The sequence below is a fragment of the Felis catus genome, chromosome B3 (assembly GCF_018350175.1).
Source record: "Felis catus isolate Fca126 chromosome B3, F.catus_Fca126_mat1.0, whole genome shotgun sequence".
NCBI lineage: Eukaryota > Metazoa > Chordata > Mammalia > Carnivora > Felidae > Felis > Felis catus.
The window spans coordinates 26855948-26874293 of NC_058373.1; the positions used below are offsets into that span (position 1 = coordinate 26855948).

An 18346-nucleotide genomic window follows, 5' to 3' on the forward strand; every position below is an offset into this window, starting at 1 on the left:
ATACTTCCCATTCAGTGCATATTTTACTACCTCCTTCTTTTCAATGGCCACATTGTAATCAAGAATATGGATGGAGTATCATTTCTTCCACCATTCAAGGTGCTGAAAAATAGCATATCACAATAAACATTTGTAGTGTGTCTGTTTTGTTTGAATTTCTACTACTATTATTATTTGTTTTCTGGAACTGAATTTCTGTCACATAAATTCACAAGTCAAAATTTATGACATTTACTACTTTAAAAAATAATACCACATTTCATTCCATGATTTTGTATTAGTTAATAATGTGTAAATGACCTTTTTTTTTACCACTTTTGTCAGCATTGCCTATTTTAGTAAGTTTTTTTTTAAATATATATTGCCTATCTCATGAGAAAAGTGAATCTTAATTGTTGCTTTTTTTTTCTGACTCTTAATGAATCAGGTCATTTTCTTCCATGTTTACTGGCCACTGGCTGCTCCCACAGCCATCTCGCCCTCATTCTGTCCCCTCACTGGTTTATCCTTGTCAAACACTTCCCTGGTTTTTCTGAACCATATCATGCTTGCCCTTTCTCATAACCTTAATGCTGGCTGCACCCTCAAGGCTTCTCCAGCATCTTCCTCACCTCTTTTCTGATTATCTCACATCCCAAGCTTCCTTGTCACTCTCAGTCTGTCTCCACACCTACCTCTATCTGCTTATTGTCTTATACCCGAGAGAACAGAAGCCTAAGAAAGCAGGTAGGTTGGCACACTCTTTACTGTTTCTGAAGCACTGAGAGTAGTGTCAGGTACCCAGTAAAATGGAAACAAAGAGTAGAACCAACCAATCAGCCAAAGCCCTGAGTTTGGAAGAAAACTAAATAAAAGGGACACAACACAACAAAATCAATATAGAACAATGAAACAAAGATATCTAAAATTATGAAAGAATACAGAAATGATAATTAATGGTACTTAATATTAAATGATACTTAGTGGTAATATATTGTGGATTCTACTGTAAATAATGCACTTAACAATCATGAATAAAACTTAATACATCAAAAAAAAAAAGAAAGAAAGAAAACACTAAAGGACCAACAACTGAAGAAAAATAAATGATTCATAAAAAGCTACTATTTTTTAAAGTATGAAAAAGAAACCAGACACAAAGGTGAACATACTAATTCTTTTTATCTTAAGAACAAAAGCAGAGGAAATTAATCAGTGGTATCAGTGGCAAGATGTTGGTTACAATTCCAATAGAGAAGCAATTAATAAAGGTGATGGGGCACCTGGGTGGCTCAGTCAGATGAGCATCTGACTCTTGATTTTGGCTCAGGTCATGATCTCATGGTCATGGGATTGAGCCTCACATTGGGCTCCATGCTTAGCGTTGATTCTCTCTCTATCCCTCTGCCTCTCTCTCTCTCAAATTAAAAAGAAAAAAAAGAGGTAATATCGGGAAGCCCTGGGGACCTGCTATGTTCTATATCATAAAAGCATAGTCAATCAGGTTACAAGGCAGAGTATGGGTTATTGCTGGAATAGGACTATGAGGTAGCTAATGTGGTGGGGATAAAGATTTTAGTTCCTTGGGATGAGGTAGTCTTGGGGGTTGCCAGAAATTTTGGGTATCTGCAATATTCTGTCTCCTGACTAGAACACTGGATAGATGGGCACATTAAGTTTTGTAAATCCATCAAGATGGGTACTTTTGACATGTGTTTTTTTCTGTATATTTAGTTTACTTCAAGGAAAAGTTATGTTAAGACCTTATTTGTATATATGGTATTAGAGATGAATTCTAGCAAACTTTTAAAAAATGCTTATTATTCTAATTAAAATTGCAACATTGGAATCATGTTTTATTCCAATGTTACTTCTGCCATCACACAATGTAGAGGGTTTTCAAGTAACCTTTGTGTTAAAATGTAAAACCCATGATGCATCACAATCTAACATTCCACTAAAGATAAAAAGATTCAAAATAATATACTGACAGGCCTAATTTAGCAATTTATTTTAAAATTGAGCAATACAACTGATTAGAACTTATTTCATAAATGTGATGGTGCTACATTGGAATATCTGTGACAAGAATTTATTAACTGAATATATTAAAACCTTAAAAGACTGATTCAGTAGCATATTTCAATAAAAACACCAAGCATGCATTAGAGGGAGAAATAGTAGGTGACAAACATAAAGCAAGCATTAGGGATATTATAATTGTTTCAGTGAATTATACAAAGGAAATAAAAATAAGCATCATGAATACTAGAAAAGTCAATATCATTATTTCCAGGTGAAATGATCATAAACTTGAAAAAATAATGCATGCAACTGAAATGATTACAATTAATATAAGTACTGATATGAGCTCAATCCAAAATAAATACATAATGTTTAACAGCTCTAATTCACATTATTAACATCTATGTAAAAGTAGAAATGATAAATACCTTTACATTAGACAAAAAATTAGAAAGCAAAAGCAAACATATATCATAGGAACATTTTTTAACATTAATGGCACAAGACATATATGAAAAAAGTAATCAAAATTCTATTGAAGAACCTAAAATCAATCCTTCAAGAGAGCCATATGTTCCCGAAAAGAAAGATTTCCTATTGCAAAGATGTCTTCCATGATTAATTTGATAATTAAGATATTTCAAACAGAATTCAAATGATGTGGATTTTTCTGTATAATAGTCGTGTTAATTGCTGGTACAACTGGAGAGAGGATCTTAACTTTAACAGTAATCCAGGGGAAGATTACTGTGAAAATGATAAGCTTCAACTGCCTGACCCTTCATTTGCACACATTCTTTCCAAATCTCCAGGAGGGCTTCTAGGAAGATATGTACAAATAAAGATATTTGAGCCATACTATGTGACCATGCTTGCCTCTTTCCACATTGTCTCCCAAGCAGTTTGGAGGAGGCAGTGGGCAGAGTGGCACACTGAGGATGTAGCAGGGAAGGTTGATTGGGGTCATAAGTGTCTGCACTTCACACCTGTGCACAGGGCTTGAGCCATGTTCCTGAGTACTTCTCTCTGGGATTGTGAGGGATGGCTTTGCACTTTAGAAACTCTTCAGGAAAATGAGGTAAAAAAGAGTAATATGTCCTCTGCTGCTCATGAAAAGCTAGGTGTTTACTACATCATTCAACAAATTTCCGTATTCTGCCCCCCTCCTAGGGAGTGGGCTCAATTTTGACATCACCAAATCCACAAGCCCCTTCTCATAACTACAACTTGAAATTTGTTGCATCTTTATTAAAAATTTTTTAACTTTTTTTTATTTTAGAGAGGAGGCAGAGGCAGAGAGGAGAGAGAGAGAGAGAGAGAGAGAAAGAATCTTAAACACAGTCCACGCTCAGCATGGAGCCTGACGTGGGACTCCATCCCACAACTGTGAAATTATGGCCTGAGCCGAAGTCAAGAGTTGGACATTCAACCAACTGAGACACCCGTGCACCCCATGTTGCATCTTTATTCAAATCACTCACATGCAGCCTGCTGTCAGTGTAAAAGGGGCTAATTTCACTCATGCATTGGTGCTCCCAAACAACTGTTGGAGGTATGAGCACTCAGTATTTATGGCACTCCCAAGATTTTTTTTTAATAACCCCTTTATTGAGTTCTATTTCATATACTACAAAATTCACCAAAGTATACATTTCAGCAGTGCTTGGTGTATTCGTAGAACTGCACAACTGTTATCACCACCTAACTTAAAATATTTTCATCACCCCAAATGAAACTCTGCACCAATTAGGCAGTCACTCCATTCTCCTCCTGCCAGCCCTAGGCAACCATTAATGTATTTTCTGTCTTTCTAGTTTGCCCATTGTGGCCACTTCACATAAATACAATCATACAATATGTGGTTTTGTTTTTATATTAATCAGTTGGTACATATTGGGTTGTTTCCACTTTGTGGTTATTATGACTATTGCTGCTGTGAACACTAGCATCCAGGTTTTGGTGTGAACATACCAAACCTTGAAGCATATACCTTGGGCATATACCTTGAAGTGGCATATATGGTTGACATTTTGAGGAAATGCTAAACTGTTTTCCATAGAAATTGCACTATTTTACATTCCTACCAACAGTGTTTGAGGGTCCCAATTTTTCTGCATCCTCTTAAACGCTTGCTTTTTTCTCTTTTTTAATTGTATCCATCATTGTGCATGTGAAACAGTATCTCATGTTAGTTTTGATTTTCATTTTCCTAATGACTAATGATATTGTGCATCTTTTCATGTGCTTTTTGGTCACACTCATATCTTCCTTGAAAGAAAATCTATTCAAAACCATTGCCTGTTTTTTTTTTAATTAGACTATTTGTCTTTTTAATGTTGAGATGTAAAAGTTCTTATATATTCTGGACACAAGTCCCTCATCAGATACATTATTTGCAAATATTTTCTCCCATTCTGTGCTAGTAGGCTTTTAAATTTTCATTTTTATTTAAAAAAAATTTTAAGATATTAAAATTGTACAACACAGCTAATAATTTAAAATTTATGAATGAGTAATTCTTTGTAAGTAGCTACATTTTTATAACTAGTGAGTAGGTGAAACTTTGGAAGACTTTGGAATCTACATACACGCATACTCCCAGACGTACAGTACATGGGTGCCTCCCAGGCTGCACCAAGCAAGGGTGATAAGAAGATGTGGTCCCATTCACTTAGTGGGTGGGATGCCAACCTCATATGGCCACACTAGCTCCTACACACCTCAACTGGACCCATTTTTCTTCCATTTGGTGGGAGTAAGGATCAATGACACTCTTCTGAGAATCACTAAAGAGAATAAGATATGATTACACCCAGGCCAGTGTTTTCACCTTTTTTAAAAGCTATGAAACCCTCAAAGTAATACAAAATATAAACATAAGCCCAAGGGTCTCTGGTTGACTATTAACTCCTCATAGACTGACTGCTGTCTACCAAGGGAAATACAATTTGAAAACATTTACCTTGTACCAACTGATGCCCTAAAACTCAACATGCATCCCATGGACAAACTGTGTTTATTTTTTAAAAAAAGAAGAAAAAAAGAGTTAGTTGTAAACATTTAGAAGCCAGGAGATTTTCTTTTTCAAAATTAAATATTTCTGCTTTTTTTTAATGGCCAAAATATTTTGTGACTCTGGGCAGTTTCACAAAGTGGGCACTGCTCTGGATAGGGCTGTGCTGCAGGTCTCTGTACCCCCTCATCCCAATTCACCTCATGGCCTCCCTCATTTATCCTTCCTGCTCCTGAAAGCACTGAACTTGCAAATTCACCTCTAGATGGATCTTTCCAACCTTTCACACTAAGCCCCTGTAAAATACATTTCCATTCCAGACTCAGGACACATACACATATTGAAAATAACACAAAATAATATTTCTGGGGACTATATAAGATGCCATATGATATGCTTCTTTCTATTCTACTATATTTCATTTAAAAATCCTGGATATTATTTTGAAATCCAAAAACACTGTCTTAGATTACTGCATCATATTAAAAGAGATAAGGCCACCAAGAGATTGAGTGGCTTGTCTGCTGTCTATAAACAAGGTAAAAAATGTGTTTAGACCAAGTAATAACTTACAAGCTTCAATTCAAGGACACTTATTTAATAATCAATAGCCACTGAATGCTGCTGGACTACACTGAGTTGAGAGATCTCTGAATGAAGAATTTTGAGGAAGAATCTGTCATTATGTTTAAACAGAGTTTTGTGATCTGGCAGCAAACCATAGTAATGCTACAATATCCAGCAGCCCTTACAATATCCAGTAACCACTAATATATCCAATAGCTCTTATAATATTGCTTAATCTCTGTGGCCTCCTACCCTGACAGTAATAAATTTGTCATTGCCTGAAGTTGCTCCCAAGTTCTGCAGCATTTTGTGGCATTTTCATTGAGAAAATAATATTTTTCCTAGCATCAGGAAAATTATAGTTATACTTGGGCACATCAACAACCATGGACAAAAAATTTATCACAATTGCCAAAATGGAATTTATGTTTTCTTTCATAGAAACAAAAATAAATTTAAAAGCAGCTTCTTACTGCATCTTTTAAATCAGTCCTCTTTTCCCTCTAAACCTTTCTCAAAGTAGATCAAATGCAACAGACATGGATCTACCACTTAACTCTCTTCGTTCAAAGCAAATATAACTTTTCCTTAGACAAAAGGCTGTGCAGAGTGTAATTCTTATCTAAAGCTTTGCCTCTTGACCCATTTTAACCTAAGCTGAAGCACAGGAAGAAGAGGGACCCAGAGGGGTGTGCAAGAGAGGATCCTCCAAGATCAAACATGTTGACAGTTGTCATAGCTACTAATCATTGAACCCTCCCCCCAACCCTCCCTCCTTTAGCCACCTAGGACTGGAACCCATAAGGGAGAGCCTTTGCACAGCCCAGAGAGGGGAAAAACTTTTCAATGCAGTATTTTGAATGAGTTTTATTTTTGGCATTACAATAAAAACTAAAATCGACATTAATTTTGTAATTACCATGGCCTGGAACACTGCTAAGCACTTTATGTAATCTCTTAGGGCTGCTATTATAAAATTCTGTAAAATGGATGCCTTCAACAGCGAACATGTATTTCTCACAGTTCTGGAGGCTGGAAGTCCAAGATCAAAATGCTGTGAAATTCAGTGTCTACTGAGGGCCCTCTTCCTGATCTGCAGATCTGCCTACTGTGTCCCTATGTGTGGAAAAGAGAAATGTCTTTCTTGTGCCTCTTCTCATAAAGACACTAATCCCATGAAGAGAGCTTAAGCTTCATCATCTAGTTACCTTCCAAAGGTCCCACCTCCAGATCCCAACACATTGGGGATTAGAGCTTCAACATATAAATTTGGTGGGGTGCAAGAGACACATTCACTCCTTAACATGGAATTATGTGCAGTTTTCAGTACTACTACACTATTAAAGGTAGGCATCCTATCCACATTGTTTACATTTCACAAATTAGGAGCCTAAAACCTGGGAAGTGTCTCACGTAATGGGATCAAAGTCTTAAAGCCTATATATGGCAGACTCTGAATCCAGTGTGTAGGATCGCTGGTACTGTTTTTGGACTGCTCATATATTTTTGTTTTGATAACCCTCTTAGACTTCTAATAGCTATTTTATTGTCTAAAGATAAGCTTTAGTTTCCAAAACTTAAAGATAAGCTTTAGTTTGCATGAACATTTTCTCGGCCTTTCTATTTTTTAATAGGGAAAAAGAGTACAGTGAAACCCCATGTGCTAGTTACCCAACATCAACATTTTGCTCTTTTGGTTTAGGGTATCTGTCTCATATTTTTTAAAGAATACCTTAAGTAAATGTTAGCCAACATACGGATTCTCCAATAAACACTTCCTCTAATAGATATGCACCCCTGCTAATCCAGTTTCATTATCACAGAGTTAATAGTGATTCTTTAATATATAACACTCAATCCATGGCCAGTTTCTCCAGGTGTCTTTTTTACAGTCATTTCAAATCAGTATCAGTTAAGGTCTACACATTGCATTTGATTGATATTTCTCTCAAGTTTATTTTAGTCAGTACAAGCTTTATTTATTTGGGCATAAATGAGGCCATCTTGCCTGCCAACTTCCACACATCCTAGATTTATCTGGTTATATTTTCATGGTGTCATGTATTCCCCACATTTCTTACAACTGGTAGCTCTAGACCTTTAGTGAGCTTTTAGGTTCAACTCTTCTGAAGAGCACTTCATAGGCCGTCCTGTGTAATTCTGATTACATCATGGCAGAAGGAACATGTCTGCTTGACCTTCTTTAGTGATGCTGAGACAGACTCCCAGATCCATGAGAGGCTACAGAGGAGTATATTTTAATTATGCCATTTTTTCCCTGCATTTGTTAGCTGTGGTTTGTCTGTAAAAATGAACTTTCCCTAATTGGTATTTATTTAGCTCAAATTCAGTCCTTTGAAAGCACCTGGAAAAATTCATATTGCCATTTATTTATCAATTTTCAGTACAATTTGTTGGTGCGCAGCAGCTTCTTGTCCTTCCTCCTATTTGGAGTGAAGTTTGGTATTTTTATCAACTTATGGCCCATTTTTAATGTTAACTAGTTAGTCATAGATTTTACTATTGGATTTTTGCCCTAATTTTTTCTCATTTTTATATGTCATTCTTTATTAGTATAATAAATCCTTTTTATGTGATATATTAACCATATTTTCTCAAGTTGTTATTTGTCATGTTTACGTTCCTTAAAGCATAGTTTTTGTTATGTTAAATCATTTTTTTCATGTTGCCAATTTTATAAATACATTTTTAATTGCTCTTGGATTTTGAGTCATTGTTAGGAAATTTTTTATTAATCCAAAGTTGTAAAGGAATTCATTCATATATCTATTCTAGAATTTTTGTGGGGTTTTTTAGATCTCTGATCCTCTTGGAATTTATTATGGAGGATGGTATAAAATGCATCTAAATTTATACTTTTCTCATATGGCTTCCACAGATCATAAACTCCTACTTCTTCCTATTAATTTAAGTTGTTGTCTTTATCATATACTAATTCCAGGAGAATCTCAACTATCTTGTTCCCTTGGTCTGTTATATGCTAAAGAAAAATTGAGTTTGGTGTAGTCTTTGTAACATTTTATAAATATTAATTTTTAATATTTAATAATATTTTATAATCTAAGAAAAACTGGTTCCCTTCATTGCATTTCTCCTGGTATTTTTTAAAATTTTTTAAAGTTTATTTTATTATTTTTGAGACAGAGAGACACAGAGCGTGACCAGGGGAGGGGCAGAGAGTGAGAGGGAAACACAGAATCTGATACAGGCTCCAGGCTCTGATTTTCAGCACAGAGCCCAATGCGGGACTCAAATCCACAAACTGTGAGATCATGACCTGAGCCAAAGTCGGACACTTAACCGACTGAGCTACCCAGGCACCCATGGGTAAGGTAATTCCTAATTATTATTCTAAGTAATATTGATAGATAACCAACTTGTCTGGAAACAGAAAAGAAAGAAAAAAAAGCTAATGATTTTCTTGAGATTACTTCAAATGAACATATTTAACTTGGGTAAATCAACACCTTTATGTTTTTGAGTCCCCCTAGGCAGGAATATGGCGTGTCTTTTATTTATTCAGTTTACTTTTGGCTCAGTAGTAACTTATGGACTGCTTCTTACAGAATTTGTGAGTTTTTGTTAAGTTATACTTAGCTATTTATGATATTTAAAAAATTATTTATGGTAGTTTATCCATTGATTCTTCTGTGTCTTCTAGATGCAAAACCATATTTTTCTTTCTAATTTGTATGCTTCTTATTTTATTTATTTATTTTTCTAGAACTATTTTGGTTAATGTATCCAATATAATGACAAGTGATAGTGAAGATAATGGACATTTATTTGTTTTAAAAAGAAAAGGAAAGTCTCTAGTGTTTTCTTTGTAATTAAGTTATTGGTTTCTAGTAACACACACACAGTATACATATATACATATATCTGTATATACTAATGTATATATACTTATACAGGTATATATGAAATATCATTTAAGCTCTCCTTTATTGAATATTTTTAACATAAATGTATGCTACATTTTATCAAATGTCTTTGCCTTCTATGAAGATGAACATCAGATGGATTATGCTCACGAATTTCCACTCTTTCCTTCCTATTAATCTCATTAGGTCATAATGTGTTTAATATGCTGATTGAGACTGTTTACTAACAATTCATTTGAGGTTTTGCATCAATATTTGTAAGTGAGATTTGCTTTTCTTGTGCATCCATTATCAGGCTGCATATCATTATTATACTTACTATATAAAAATAATTAGGATGTTTTCCTTCATTTTCTACTCTCTGGACTGGTTTGAGTAGCACCGACAGTATCTGATTGTTAAAGGTGTGGGAGGGCTCCCTGTATGTCCACCTGTCTGATGCTTTCTCACACAAGCACTCTTTCTACAATCTTCCATTTTTCTCCTATGGTAACTAAATTGTTTTGGAGGAAATTTTGACACTACAGAAAAGGAGAAAAATACTCATATTTTTTAAAATTAGAACTTGTAGGGTGAAACTTTTTACAGAGGAAAATGCTATCAAATTGTGAAATATTGTTATTTGTTAAGTTTGTGCTAGAAGGAACTATAACCTTCATGACAAACTTGACCAGCCACTGAAGTTATAAATGTCTGGTCCATTAATCATTGATATTTTTGTTTCATATGTGAACTATTCAATATAATAAGGTGATTAAAAAGATTTTTAAAATCAAAATCCTACTTTTATATGCTTCAATATAAAGGAAGATAAAAGAAATAATTTTATGTTTTCACCATGAACAGATAAAGCAAGTCAAGTGAGAAAAAATGAGATTGTTCACATTTGGTTTCCTGAGGAATATATGGTTATGGTTAGAATTTTTATTTCTGTAAGATATTATAGTAACTATGATACTCAAACTTATAATGTAAGTATTAGGCTAGATCTCATGATGTATGTGAAAGAACTGATGGTTAAAAACAAAATATCTTTGTTTTAATGAAACAACAAAGCAACAATTAACAGAAAAAGCATGTCAAGATTAAAATCTGTCTTCTTTGTCTTAGCTTTTTCTTAATATTGTTTTCTAGCTTCAAAAATTAGAAAATACTTTGTTTTATGGGATCCAAACAGAGGGTCTCCCTCCTGGGAGCCAGGGACTGAGACTGGAGAGCAGGCATATTCACTATGGTCATGGCTTTTAATGTAAGCTTCAGTAGTTTCACTACAACATGGGGCCAGCTGGACAGATTGATTGGCAAGATTAGTAATTAACTTTGTTGATATGAAAATTTTATTTTCATAACCATAAGGCATGTTTCTCTTTTAAAAATTTCTATCAAGTAGTATTAGTTAATATATATGCACAGAAGTAAGACACACACACACAAACACGTACATATACATGTACACACACACAGAACTGACATTCAAGTAGAAAGATCCTGCTCAAAATAATTTCAGAATAATTAATAAAAATGTAATAATAAAACTATAAAATAATTATAATTAAATTTTGGAAATAGTTATCTGAACATTTTTTAAAGGAAGGATTACTTAAGCCTCAATAAAAAAGTAAATATAGAAATGATGGATGAGTGGTGCCTGGGTGGCTGAGTCAGTTAAGCATCTGACTCTTGAATTCTGCTCAGGTCATGATCTCACAGTTTGTGGTTTTGAACCCTGTGTCTGGCTCTGTGCTGATGGCATACAGCCTGCTTGGAAGTCTCTCTCTCTCCATCTCTCTCTCTCTCTCTCTCTCTCTCTCTCTCTCTGCCTCTCTCTTTGTCTCTCAAAAATAATTTTTAAAAAAGAAATGATTGATGAATTTGCTAATATAAAGTTGAGGTTCAGTATGTCACACATAACAAAAATACCAAGAAGGAGGAAACAAATGGGAATGGAAGGACTTCTCTAAATGATTCAAAATTATCCAAAAAGAAAAGTTTCTATGCCCCTCTCAGGACTTTGGACCCCTACAAGTAAGGTCCCATGGCTCTTAGAATATTGACTGGCACATAATTACAGTTATATGTGACAGCAATATTGTGATGATTGTGATGCTGATGATGGTCATGGTGGTGGTGCCAGTATTGGCAAAGGTGATCACTGTGATGAAGATAATGATGACCATGACCATGATTGTGATGATATTGATGATGATGATGTGTAGGAAGAGGAGGCATAGAAAAGAATTCAGTGGCTAAGTAAGACACTGGAATTTTTCTTCCACTTTACCTTCTCTATAAAATCCCAACTACCATTGTTATTTCAAGTGACTGCATACATCTTCAGAAGACTGTGGTTAATTTAAATGTAAATATGTTTTATAGAAAATGTTACATATAAACTTATCAACACATTAGTATTGATTATTTGTCAAAGGGAGGATACAACAGGAGACCTTCTGAATTAGAAATAAGAATGAAAGTTGTAAAAGAAGTCAGGTAGAATGGAGTTAAAAGAAGTCTATACAAGAAGTTGTATAGACCTAGGTTTGTTTTGCAGCTTCATCAAAGGTGATCTGTGTGGCACTGGGTAAGTTATTTAATATTTACAATGTTCAGATAAGTCCAGAACAGGATTAAGATTAAATGGAAAATATAGGTAGAAATCCTATTGAGCCTACTGGTGTACAATGAATAAAATCCATCATTTATTGCTTTATTATTGTTATAATAATTATGGCATGGAAGATTAACTTTGGAATGGTGAGGTAAGCATCTCAGTGACCACTTCCCCATAAAATCAGTGAAAATACTAGCAAAGCAACTAAAATTTCAAAACAGCATAAATAACTAAAGTCACAAATTGTCTATCCAAGAGAAACTTTTGAATCTCAGAAATAATAGAGCCTATGCACGTAAGCTTTGGGTTATCCCCTTTCTCTCTGCCTTCTTGAAGGCTCATTGGCATGGTAGTTATGAAAGATGTGCAGGCTCACAATGAGTGGACAAGATAGACCTCTTTGGGTACTCAGTTAAGAATTTTATCACAAAAGCAAAGTCAATCTTTTGTCAAAACTAGCAGTATTCTAGCAAAATGAAAAATTTCATTCCCTAGGTGTTGTGGCCATTTGATTGTACTCAGAGCTCAGCTCACCTTTAAAAAAAAATCAATTTAAGATTCAGTATCACTAAAGCATCGTAGAAAAAAATTGGAAATCTTCTGACAATGTTATATCTGCCTAAGTTTGTGATATTAATTAGTGAAAACAAAAGACCAGGCCAAAAAAAAAAATTTAAAGCAAGACCTGTACTATAAGGAACTTTGAAGAGCTCCAGCAAGTTCCTGAAGATCTATAAGAATGTTGTGTATCTGTGCAAGGCTGTGTGCATGCCCAGGAAACACCTAGGAATGGAGAAGACCCTGTCACTAACCTCTGGCTTTGAGGAACTGTGTAAGCAGAAAATTAAAGCTAAGGCTGTCCTGTAAACTGTTTAAAGTTTAAAGTTATGCCTTCACACACAGATCTTCTTAGCAGAATTAGGAAGAAATACAGGCAAGACATTTAAGGAAACTTTCTCACTGATCACTGGATGACCACTAAATTATAATAAACCAAAAGTGAAGTTTAGGAGAGACCAGGCTTAAAAACAAAAACAAGAGCATAAAATCAACAACAAAAATTTAGAGAACTCAGTGGCTACACAGTGTGGAGAATACAGATTTACAAATTAGTTTAGAAGAGTCACTAAGGAAATTAACAAGAAGAAAAACAAGCATGAAACCAAAAAACCCAGGAATGGCAACCACCCCTTAAGTGAAAAGAGGATTCTGATACTGGAATTGTTATAATACATTATCTAAAATGTCCAGTTTCCAATGAAAAATTACAAAAACTGCGAAGAAATAGGAAAGCATACCAATACACAGGAATAAAAGCTGTCAATAGAAATAATCTTTGAAGAATCCCAGATGTTGGATGTAATAGACACGAACTTTAAGTCAGCTCTTCCACATGCATTCAAGGAACTAAAGTAAACTATGTCCGATGAATTAAGGGCAAGGAGAGTATGATAATTAAGTCTCACTAAATAAAGAATATCTGTAAAATGGTTGAAACTATTAAAAAGAAACCAATTCCAATTCTGGAGTTGAATAGTACAATGACTGAAAGAAAAAATTCACTAGCCAGCTACAAATTACAGATTTGAGCAGTCAGAAGAAAATAGCAGCAGACTTGAAGATAAGCCAGTAAAGATTATCCAGTAAGAGGAACAAAATGAAGACTGAGTTGAGAAAAGTGTACAGAAACTCATACATCCATTGGCACATCATGATAATTACCAAAAACATTTAATGAAAGTCTCAGAGGAGAAGAGGAGAGAAATAGGGCCAAAATTATTTGAAAAGCTAGCAACCTAAAGAAGCTCAACAAATTATAAAAAAAAACTCAAAGAGATACATACCTATCCACATCAGAGTCAAACTGACAATTTCTCAATAGAAACCAAAGAGGCCAGAAGATGATTAGAAAACTTCCTTCAAAATGTTGAAGGTAAAAGTCTGCCAACCAATAATTCTAGAACTAGCAAAACTCTTCTTCAAAAATGCAGGAGAATCGGGGCGCCTGGGTGGCGCAGTCGGTTAAGCGTCCGACCTCAGCCAGGTCATGATCTCGCGGTCCGTGAGCTCGAGCCCCGCGTCAGGCTCTGGGCTGATGGCTCAGAGCCTGGAGCCTGTTTCCGATTCTGTGTCTCCCTCTCTCTCTGACCCTCCCCCGTTCATGCTCTGTCTCTCTCTGTCCCAAAAATAAATAAACGTTGAAAAAAAATTAAAAAAAAATGCAGGAGAATCAAAAGATAATCCACAGAATACTAGAAAATATTTGTAAAACATATGCCTAATAAAAGACTTGACCCAAAATATATAGATAACTCTTAAGTCTCAACAATATGAAAACAAATAACCCAATTTAAAAATGAGCAAAAAATCTAAATACCTCACCAAAGAAGACATATATATATGGCCAATAAAATAATGAATAGCTGTTCAATATCATCAGTCATTAGGGAAGTGAAAATTAAACAGCCATGTACACTTCACACCCACTGTGATTATTATAATTAGAAAGACAGATATTGGCAAATTTTGGAAAGGCTATGGAGAAATTGGAGCCCTCATATATTGCTGGTAGGATTTTAAGGTATTGCCTTGAAAAACAGTTTGGCAGTTTCCCCAAAACATTAAATATAGGGGCACTTGGGTGTCTTGGTTGGTTAAGCATCTAACTCTTGATTTCAGCTCAGGTCATGATCTCATGATTCAATGGAGCCCAACTTTAGGCTCTGTGCTAACATTGGGGAGCCTACTTGGGATTCTCTCTCTCTCTCTCTCTCTCTCTCTCTCTCTCCCTCCCCTGTTCTCTGTTCATGTTCATGGTATCTCTCTCTCTCTCTAAATAAATAAATAAATAAATAAATAAACTTAAAAAAATTTAGTGTTTATTCATCTTTGAAAGAGAGAGAGAGAGAGATTGCAAGCAAGGGAGGAACAGAGAGGGAGACACAGAATCTGAAGCAGGCTTCAGCCTCTGAGCTGTCAGCACAGAGGCTGAACTGTTAGCACAGAGCCCAATGTGGGGCCCAATGTGGTCTCAAGCTCACAAACTGTGAGAACGTGACCTGAACCAAAGTCAGACACTTAACTGACTGAGCCACCCAGGCACCCCAATAAATAAACTTAAAAAAATGTTAAATATAGTTACTCTATGACTCAACAATTCCACTCCTATTCATAAACCCAAAGTAAATTGAAAACAAACAGCGCAAAATCTCATACATAGGTGTTTATAACTCTTGAATAATTAGGTGGGTAATACTGCCATTTGCTTAGGTAGAAAAATGGAAAAGAAGCAAGTTTAGGTTAAGTGAAGGGAAACTTGTCTTTGGAAGAAGTTAAACATGTAGTGCTTTTAGATATCTTATGAGAAGCAGGGAGCTGGATATCTGATTCTTGAGACATAGAAAAATGTCAAGACTAAGGCATTGACATAGGAGTCATCAGCTTAAATATGGTACTTAACATAATGGAGCAGAAAAATATTACCTAGAGAGAATAGGTTCTCCAAAAGTAAAAAAAAAAAAAAAAAAAAAAAAAAAAAAAAAAAAAAAAAGGAAGAAGTCCAGGCCAAACCCTGAGGCACTCCAACTTTCAGACATCAGAGAGGAGAAACCAGCAAAGGAGTCAGAAAAGGAACATCCAGTGAAGTGGATGAAACAACATAAGGCAAGGGAATATAGTTTCAAGAAGAAGGAGTTAATTCTATTGAACGTTGCTGAGATCAAGTAAGTTACAGAAGGAGAACCTGGACACTGGATTTGGCAATATGTTGACCAGTCACAGGAGAGTATCAGATGTGGAATAATGGAATGTACTGAAGAGTGAACAGGAGGTGATTTATCAGAGATAATGATGATAAGCAAATCTTTCAAGAAGGTTTGCCTTGAAGACAAGCAGAGAAATAGGACAATAACAGCAAAATTTTTATTTTTGTTACTGTACACCATGCTGAGGCTTCCTAGTGACCAAAATGCTTTAAGTACCCCTCACCTTGACTAAACTTCACTCAGCCTTTTTCCTGATAGGCTCCTAACCTCCCTTCTTTGACAGCATTTACTTTAAAAGAAAAAAAGTGTGGGGCGCCTGGGTGGCTCAGTTGGTTGGTTGATTTCACGGTCTGTGAGTTCCAGCCCTGGGTCGAGCTCTGTGCTGACAGCTCAGAGCCTGGAGCCTGTTTCTGATTCTGTGTCTCCCTCTCTCTCTGCCCCTCCCCCACTCATGCTGTGTGTCTCTCTCTCTGTCAAAAATAAATATTTGAAAATAGTTTTAATAAAAAAAGAAAAAAATTGTAGTTATAAGTTCTTTCTCTGACCCTTTGAGATGTAAGTCTTTTTAAAGGGATCTTGTTAGTTTCATAATAGAAATTGTCTTTCTCAAGGATCTGGGAGCCATCTCTTTAAAATATATTCAAGAAAGATAGTATCCCAATCTCCTAGTTTCTGTAGGAAGGTAATAGCCTAACTTCGGCAGGGCTTTGCTCCAAGTTGCCTAACTACCTCTCATCATAAAGATAAGTGAAGTTTATTAGCACACACTGGTGGTCTATGACCTCTTCCTAACATTCTCTAATTGCTTTTCACTTGCTCACCCTAACTTTAAAAAACGCTATTGTTCTTTATTTTGATGGATCTTCATTCTCCTATTACAATAGTCTTGAATAAATTATTTGTTTAACAAATGTCAAATGTTCATAACAGCATTATTCATAAGATTATAGAAGTGGATTCAAGCAAACTGCCTATCGATTGACAAATGGATAAGCAAAATATGGTATATTCATGTGGTAGGATATTATTGGGTGATAAATAAGGGTGAAAACCTGACAGGGACTACAATATGAGTGAACCTTGAACACATTACACTAACTGAAGGAGGTCAGTTTAAAAGATAACATGTTGTATGATTTCATTTATATGAAATGTCCAAAACAGGCAAATCTATAGACAGAAAATACATTAGTGGATGCCAAGGACTGGATGAGACAAGTGATGTTAGTGATGTGTGCAAGGGGAATGGGAAGTGACTGCTAGTGGATCTGAGGTTTCATTTTGTGGTGATGAAAATATTCTAAAATTACATTATGAAAATAGTTCCAGCACTCTGAGAATATACTAAAAACCGCTGAACTGTACATGTTTTATGTATGCAAATTGCACCTCAATAAAGCTGTTCAATAAAAAAGTTAAAAAGAAATAATTATAGCATAAAGTCCTTTATGGTAGTCTGATAGGAAGATAAAGCAAGCAGGACAGCGGCTAATGGCCAAGTAAAATGTTTGTTTACTTCATAGAAATGTCTGGAGCTGAGTCTTAGTGCCTTGATATCAACATTGTCAAGTTAAAGGAGAGCAATTATCCCAGAAATGGTGACAATAATTTCACAGAACAATACACAATCAGAAAGAAGGGGGCATACCTGTGATCTATTTTAGTCTTTTAATGAGGGACCCAAGTTAACAATGATGGGCAGAAGGGAAAATACCAAGAATGCATACTGTCTTTAAGGGTTTTGCAAACTGATCTTTGCAATGTTTAATTAGAAATTTTCAATCACTTTATTAATATGTTTGTATTAGTATGTGTGCACCAGTATGGTGCTTTTTATATTCAGGATGCTAGTGCATACATTTCCTACTGCCACAGACAGTCATGCCAGCAGTGTCTATGTGAATCAGTGAAGGGCTAATAATACCAATGCTGTCATGTGTTGGGCAACAACATGGGATATAGGCCTGCTCTTAGGTGAGGCATGCCCTATGGGGAAACCTTGTTATATAGCCTGGAGACAGGACAGTACTCCAAAAACTAAGTGTTGTCCAAGTGCTGTTCAGAAGTGGGGATCCAGGAGTTGAGAAGCAATAATTGGGGCAAACTCTTGCTTGGACCAGGGACCCCACAGGGCCCTGGTAACAGCACCTGTTCATGACACCTGGCTTTGAGCAGGTTGCCACACTAGGCTTAAGGCAGCAGAAACACACTAGCATCTTGTTTCCTGGAGAATTTAATAAGGTGAGCATTGGTCTCTAATAAAAGTCAAAGCAGGACTGAGAGTCAGTTGACCTCTGGAATCCTGGCATGATTGCCTTATTAAATTTGTTTTTCCTGAGATCTCAATGGACTAAGTTTTGGGGAGAGAGAAGGTGATGTAGGTCAGATAGTTAGATCTCAGAGTCTGGAAACTAGTGACACTCTGACTAGCATCTTCCCTCTTTGAAAAGGACTAAAAGGGGCTCTCCAAGCTTAAAGAAAC

At 35.6% G+C, this 18346-nt stretch overlaps 1 protein-coding gene across 4 annotated transcripts in view; it reads left to right on the forward strand.

Annotated features, from left to right (window-relative positions):
- Nucleotides 1-18346, forward strand: part of GABRG3 (gamma-aminobutyric acid type A receptor subunit gamma3) — a 704479-nt gene that overhangs the window by 585800 nt on the left and 100333 nt on the right. The window lies entirely within an intron of this gene.